Below are 8,184 nucleotides of genomic sequence, written 5' to 3' on the forward strand. Positions count from 1 at the left end.
TGTACAATATATGCCTTTATCATGTCGCCAACATCATTTTAGGTTACACATACTCCACATTCAAATGCTAAGAAAACAATGCCTAAGGGCCTAAAATGCCAACAGTATTTCAGGCAAACCAAAAGTCATTTTTGTGTCAAATCTTTTAATATTAATGTACCCTGTCAGTCGAAATGATTCTTTGGGCTTCTGGCATTGTCTTTGCCAGTGTTGTGCCACGGTCTGCACCCCTGCCGGATAATTAACCCCCCTCATAGAGTCACAAGGATATTGCAGTTTTTGTTGAATAAAAGCAGGTTGAAAACAGAATCGACTCTACAATATTTCTATAGGGGATCATCCAAAAAAAGTCTGACCTATAATTCCTCTGTGTGCTTGTATTTCCACACACTGCGGGGCACTTGGACATTCAGAGCTTATTGTATGCTACAGAGCTTTTGCTTGTGAAGCAAAGCAGGAATTACAACCATATAGCTGTTAAAATAAACAGTCGTCACAGCTGATAATTATCATGAGGTTATCTTTCAGCTTTGGTGGACTAAGGCAAACACACTGAAATCGCTTAATTTTGAACATGTATGTGCTGGTCAGAAAGGAGAAGTGGATGTGTTATCAATCTAATGACATTTTCATTCAGCAAGCCAACTAAGCCATAGTGTGTGTTTATTGATTTATTTTCAGTTTCAAGTCACAGAGTCAAGCAGTGATTTATTACATAATTGTTTATTGATTAGATAATGTCATGATGCTAGCAAAAGAGGATACAATATGGTGTTTTAAAAGTAAAGGTGTGCTTAAAATATATATATTCATGTGTGTGTGTTTGTGTGTGTGTGTGTGTGTGTGTGTGAGAGAGAGAGAGTGTGTGTGTGTGTGTGTGAGAGAGAGAGAGAGAGTGTGTTTGTGTGTATATATTTATCCTGTGCTACTGCTGTTGTCCTATCTGTTTTTTCTTTGTCTCCATGTGCACGTGTGCATTCATGTGTATGAGCGTATTTGTGCTGGATTTGTTTTGAAGTGCTGGGATGCTGGTCTCAGGGGTTGATCACAGTGAAAAGAGGTTCCTTTCATTAGATTAATGCATAGTTAATTAACCTCAGAGGAACCTGTGTGCAGTCTGCTATACCTGCCTTTAATCTGTTTATCACTGCAGTTTAATTGCTCCACCCCAGGGGAATAATGGAGGGGTGGATTTGTTGTGTCTGTATATTTGGTTTATGTGTTTTTGTGTGTTGAAGTTGGACATAAGACATTGTTGCTGTTGTTGTTGTGGTTGTTGTACTTTGTGTTAGAACACCTTTTCCTGTTATTTCCCAATGTATTACCATAACCATTATACCATTATAATTGCAATAATTACCCTTAGGGGATTTTTTCTACACTTGAATGACATGCAGGACTTAAGAGGATATGGGCAAACAAGGCAATTAAGCATAATTTGCTCAATAGATATTACAACAGATACAGGAATCTTGTTTAGAAGATATTCTGACCCGTTTCATCTACAAACACTTCAGCTGTTTTTATCTAGTGCTGAGCTTGCCTGTATTAAAACATGCCCTGGTTAAATCCATATTTTAGTGGCTTGGCGCTCTTTCCTCAGAGTAATGTGTGCTTTTGAATGCATTCCCTCAGCATTGAAGGGCCAAAAGCAAACTAGATAACTTAATAAATATTTTAGCTAATGATCAGCCTCAGTATTCCTCAGATCCAACAGAAACAGTCCTCCCAAAGTGCTAAGAGTCTCATTCGGCTCCGTTTGCTTAACTCCACTTTTTATCGTCCTTGTTTCACATACATGATTTGGTTTAATTCTCTTTCAAGAGGAGCGCACACTCAGCACCTGGTGTCCTTGAGAAGTGCCATGTAATTAAAGGTAATTTCAGCTTTTAAAAGTTTTGAATGGGCATATGTTGTGCAGATTTCCGTGTGTACGTGTGTGTGTGTGTGTGTGTGTGTGTGTGAATGTTATGTCACTGTATCTGTGTATACTGGCTGGTTTTAAGCCAGAATTACACAAGACGGTGTAGTCATATTTGTAAGGCACACCCTTTTCCATTTGTCTGACATAGATTCTGTGTTATTTCGATCCGGGGAAATATGATCAAAGCAAGAGTGAGATATTACTTGCACTCTGTTCTTCCTTCTAAGAAACAGGCCCTCTCGCCCAACCCAGAAGAGGTACAGACATTTAGCCAAGCCTTGAACGAGTGAGTGTGTGTATGTGTGTGTATGCGTGCGTAGAGGTGTATAGTGTGTGCTTACTTGTATTCATGTGTGTGTGTGTATGTCTGTGTCAGTGTGTGTGTGTGTGTGTGTGTGTGTGTGTGCGTGTGTGCGTGTGTGCGTGTGTGTGTGCGTGTGTGCGTGTGTGTGTGTGGTGTGCATTTATTCCGGCAGGAGTGTAGAGAGAGAGGGATAGAGGGAAAGAGAGAGAGGGAAGGAGAAAGAGAGAGATATGTGAGTATGGTGGCCTTGCCTGATGTAGGCCTCCTTTCATTAGCACCTCTGTGAAATGCCGCTCCTCAAAGATAAGCCTTAATTAATGTTCCTCTCTTCACAAAGGGGAGGCTTTGCTCCAGTCAGCGCGCCAGCTCACAAGCATCACATATATTAAGGCTGATGTGTTTGTCTCCAGAATTAAGGCTTCAAAAGAGCCAGGCTTCTTTCTCGATTCCCTCTGGCGTTGGTTTGATCTGAGGAGACTCATCTTCTTCTCTACTCTACAACCCAGTTCAGGTCAAAGTGTTTCAGCAGGCATACAGCGGTCTCCATCTCATGTCTTCACACACTGTCGTTTGTTCGGGCGTCTCGCCTTACAGTCTGTGGGTGTTCGTTTCAGAATCCATTCGTTTTAATGGCTTCTGATACTGCCTTTGTGAAAACTGAACTAACCAGCGCCATGTTGGCTCAGAAGTCAAAGCTGCAATCCTTTGTTTCGCAAGGTCTTCATTTATGTATGTGGTCCGAAAACGTCACTGGCAGCACATCATTTTTCTCAGAAAAAAACAAGTAGCAGATCAGGCCAAATCCAGGTGGAGTGTGTGGTAAGCCGAATGATGTATTTGGATAGGTAGAAATAAAGCTGCCACGGGCCAAGTGGCCAGAGAACCAGAGATGAGCAATTGTGTAATGGCCAATGGCTGCATGCTGTTTTGCTCATTTGCTTTCTCTATTTACTTATCCATGCATAAGAGGCATTTGGAATAAATACTGTTCAGCAAACCTGAATATACAGTTGGTTTTTGCTACACTGACCCCTAAAACAATGGGCCACTTTACCCCTTCTGCTGACCATGTTTTTATAAACCAGACACTCTGCCTTTTGAGCCGACAAACGTTTTCATTTTACCTCTCAACAGAGAAAAATGCACTGATATATTCACAAAGCCTCCTACACTCCTGTGGGTGTGAGCCTATGTTGATCTGTATATTTTCCTGAGTGTGTGGGTAAATTTAACGTGTCAGCAAACCCTGCTGGGTGAAAACTCTGTTTCTCCTGTGTAAAGCAGTTCAAGTGCGACTCCCCTGATGGAGCTAACAGGTTAATGTACTGTCAAATTTGGGCAGCAAAACCGCGATACTGCCTATTCAGCTCGCTCTGTTTGGCTATCTGAGGCTCTCAAGTGATGGCAGCTGTCAAAAATTCTGTGCTGAGCTGACAGAGAGAAAATGCTCTCAGCGCTAAATTTAGGTTCTGTGTATTAGGTGCAAGGTACTGAAATATTACTGGATAATGAGGAAAAACCTGCAGCTCTTATAGAGTGGTTCTTTGAAACTTCCATGCAGCAGTCCCACATGGAAGCATTTTGGCCTAATGTGTTCTGATGAAGGTTCAGGGTTTGAGATGTCTCCACATGGTGCATTAAAGACTATTTTAGCACACATACAGGTTTGGTCTTCACGAATCCTACATTCAGCAGACTCCCCTGGAGTCGCCCCTGTTTCTTATTTATAAATAAAACCCCATTACCCTCACCATTATAATGTCATTACCATTATTGTAATAATGCTAGGCAGTATTTCCTCCGTCTGTAGTCTTTAGTCTTTAGTCATCCTGTGTCTTTAAAAAGAGTGAATATGTGAGTGTTTTATGTGTGTGTTATCTCCTGACTGTCATAAGTTCATGTTTCGTAAAAGAGATATGATGACATTAGGACCTGCCAGAGATGGCCCTCTTCACATGCTGTGTTGCTATGCAAAGCTCTGCCTTTGGTTTTGCTCCAGCAGCCCCTGTGTGGTCACCCATTCCCTCCCCTCTCCATCCCTCCCCCGCTCTCTCTCTCTCTCTCCCTCCCTCCCTCCAGTTCTCTGTTCATCTTTGGGGGTCCAGTTTCTGCTCTCCAGGCTGCTGTCTATGTCCCTCAGTGGAATTCCTGAGTTGTGAGACTGGGGGTGGAGGGGTGTGTGAGTGTGTGTGTGTGTATGGGGAGGGTAAGGTCTCTGTAGCTTCAGAGAAGCCAGCTGTGTACTCCGGTGCTTACTGCCCTCCTCCACTCCGTCGCCAGTCTATCCTCCTCTACTCTGATCTAACGTCCCCTCCTGCTTCCCAAGCAATGGGAGAGTCCAGCTAACCTAACCCCCACACACCTCACCCCCGCTGCAGAGGCAGAGTTGGTACAGTCGGCCAGTAGAGCTCTGGCTGTGCTGTCATTGATTCAGTAGTAACAGAGCAGACTGCTATCAAGAGTGGCTGCAGCTAGGGAAAGAGAGAGAGAGCGAGAGAGAGAGAGAGAGAGAGAAACAGCAGGGAGACCGGAAGACACAAGTAAGCCAGAGAGAGAGAGAAAGAGAGAGAAAAAAAAGTGAGAGAAATAAAACGAGGGATAAAAGAGCATTAGCAGTCACCTCCTGGCTATTTGCCTGCTGACGCAAGCAGCCTCCTTTGTTTTTGCCATCCCTGATATGACCCTGTTCAAGAGTGAACATCGCAGCCCACGATGTGAGTATATTTAACACTGGCTCCCTCTCTAGACCTTTTCTCTTCCTGTCTGTCTTTCCGTTTCTTCACTCTCCTGTTTCCCTCTTTCTCCTTTACTTTCTATCTCTCTCTGTCTCACTCTACTGAGTTGTCTTGCTGTGATTCTGTCCCCTCTCTCCCCTCCTCCTCTGTCTGTAATTGACCACGGGCAACTTTGAAGCCTAGCATGGAGCACTGCAGGGCTGCTGGACTAGTTGGCCGTGGTTTGCTGTGAGTGTGCAGTAGTTGGGGGATGCTCAGGTGTACAGGAGCTCAAACAGAGGTGACAACAACTCGGCTGTTTACTCTCAGCATGCAGCTGTGCAGCACACTTTCCCCCTGGGCAGCATGCCAGAGCCGTCCTGCAGGAAAGAGAATGAGAGAGAGTGTGTGTGTGTGTGTGTGTGTGTGTGTGTGTGTGTGTATGAGTGTGTGTCTGTGGTGTGCGTTTCTGTAGTGTGTGTGTGTGCGTGTGTGTGTGCGGTGTGCATATCTGTGTAGTGTGTGTGTATGTGCGTGTGTATATGAGTCAGGGAAGCAAAAACAAAGAGTGGGGGAGAGAGTTGAAGGGAGCGGAAGGAATCGGCCTACCGGGGTGCGAGGGGGTCGGGGGATGGGAACGGGACGGGGGTCGGGACAAGCTGAGTGTCTCACACTCTTGCAAGGTACTGGGATCGATCAGCCGCTGCCTGTAGCTGTGGCTGTGTCCAGACTAGTTCTGGCGCTGCCGCTCTCCACTCCCAGGGTAGGCTGAGGGCACGCCAGGCCAGAGAGTCCAGGACTAACTCAGGCTGCTCCTGCCAGGCCAGGGGTGAGGCACAGGTGGGTATTGTTCGGGCGGCCTGCCCATCACCTGGAGGACTAAGCAGTGGACACTGACAAATACTGAGGTGCCAGTGGAGCCTAGTCTAGTCAGGATTGACAGCATTCTTCCTCCTACTCCTCCTCCTCGAGGTTCTCTCGTCTCTTGTCATTTCTTTTGCCTGTTCAGTGTGGCCTCTTTAGGGCTCATCAGTGGGGCTGTCAGGCTTTCATCTTATTGTGTGATAGGTGAGAGTCAGTGTAGAGCACAGAAACTCACGCCTGGCACTCAGCCTCTGTGTAGCGTCTTCCAAGCACGCGCTGAGTGGAGTGACTCGTCTCTGATGGAAACTTCAGAAAGAGGAAGAAGAGAGGAGCGGGAATGGATGAAAGAGAGAGAGAGAAAAGGGAGAATGATCAAGGGAGAAAGAGAGGCTCTCCAGACAGGTAAGAAAGGGAAAAAAATAAGGTTGAGATTTTTCCTCGAAAAATTGACAGAGAGAGAGTGTGGTAAGCTATAGACATGGAGGCACACACAGACACATCGTGTAGACAGTTAATAGGATCTCTTTTCTGGAGAAGGTTAAGATGAACTGCCAGAGAAAGAAACAATAGAGACCTGAGGGAAACACAGACAGCAAAGAGAGAGTGTGTGAGAGAGAGAGAGAGAGAGTGAGAGAGAGAATGAGAGAGAGAATGGTGGGATAAAAGATGGATGGAATGGAACACATTCCAGATGCCCGTCTTTCTGGAGGGCACAGCTGCTTTTAAAGGGCTCCGCATGTGGGCCCTGCGGGAGTCCCTCTCAGTGAACGCCTCAATCTCTGGCATCAACTGATTACTTTCCCCCGCCATTCATTATTCATGCCTGTCATTTGTCATTTATTCATGTGGCCCCTATCTGTTGCTGCGGACGCCAAGATCAGAGTGGTTTGGGGTGGGGTGATGTGGTACAGCGCGGTTAAAGAGCTCATCCAGCACCGTTTTAGGTACGTCAGAGAAATGTTTAATGCTGGCGTACCACTGCTTGTTTTCTGCTGAGAAGAAGAGGAGGAAGTGGTGTCGCAGATGTGTATACATGTCACAGTGGGGTTTAAATATTAATTCTGTGTCATAGCAGTGGAACTGCATCCATAATTAAAGACCCTTGCAAGATTGGTAATGGTGTAGTTTGGATTTTGTACAACATGCAATAAATGCTTCTTGTTAGCTTAAGGTTATGTCAATTTCTTGGAAAATAAGACTACTGATGTGTGACACAATTCTTTGTTAATTCAGAAACTCTGCTGTCTTTCTCCTCACTGTGATTTATCATGGCTGTCACTGACGCATGATTTGTAAGGAGTAAGACAGGAGGGTGGCATTTCTTTTATTTGATTCCAGATTTGATTCCAGGATTATTGGCTTATCATGACAGGTGATGGAAATCCAGACCACATATCTTAGATACGTATGACTGTGGGACTGTGAAATCCACTCTAAAATGTCCTGAATTACCACATACGTTTGATAGCACAACATTGGACTTTGCATAAACCTTCCAAACGCAAAAGATGTGTTCTCAAACCATTTAGCGGTGAGCAACTGCTGACTTGTAAAGACACGGTTTGACTAAATTGCTCAGTAGTTTCAGATGAGATTGCAGTTCAGGCAGAGAGCAAAAGCTCACTCCTAACACACTTTGTTATTCTGCCCTGGTCCCCATCACGCAGTGGAAGCGCGTCTGGCACTCTATATGCATGTGTGTGTGTGTAGTGAGTGTGTGTGTAGTGGGTGTGTGTGTAGTGGGTGGGTGTGTGTGTGTGTAGTGTGTGTGTGTGTGTGTGTGTAGTGTGTGTGTGTGTGCGTGTGTGTGTGTGTAGTGTGTGTGTGTGTGTGTTTATTGTGTGTGTAGTGTGGGCGTGTGCGTGTGTGTAGTGTGTGTGTGCGTGTGGTAGTTTGAAGGCTCAGACTCCATCCAGCTGGAGTGCGGCTCAGTCTCCTGCTCTCAGCTTCAGACCGCAGAGCTGCACAAGACTGCAGTGGGCTTTCAACTGAGACAAACAGCCCGCCAGACTGAAGGAGATGGCCCATACATCTGCATTCAGACTGATACAGATCTCTGGGGATCATAGGCGAAGCAGTAACTCTTTGTGGACATGACCGATTGACATGTAATTACCTTATCACTCGGATGTGGTTGGGGTTGGGTAGTGGATGAAGGGGCATGGGGGGGGGGGGGGGGGGTGGGTTGGCAGAGACCTCTCTCTCTCTCTCTGATGCACACCAGCCCAGAAATACACATTATCAGTACCAGAGTGAGATATCATTTTACCTCCTTTTGTTATTGTGTATGTCTTGTGTATATCATGTTAACGATTCATGGTGCATAAATGTATACCATCACCTGCCTATGGGTGCGTAATGACTGTATATTTAAGAGA

The sequence above is a fragment of the Sprattus sprattus genome, assembly GCF_963457725.1.
Source record: "Sprattus sprattus genome assembly, chromosome: 8".
Lineage (NCBI taxonomy): Eukaryota > Metazoa > Chordata > Actinopteri > Clupeiformes > Clupeidae > Sprattus > Sprattus sprattus.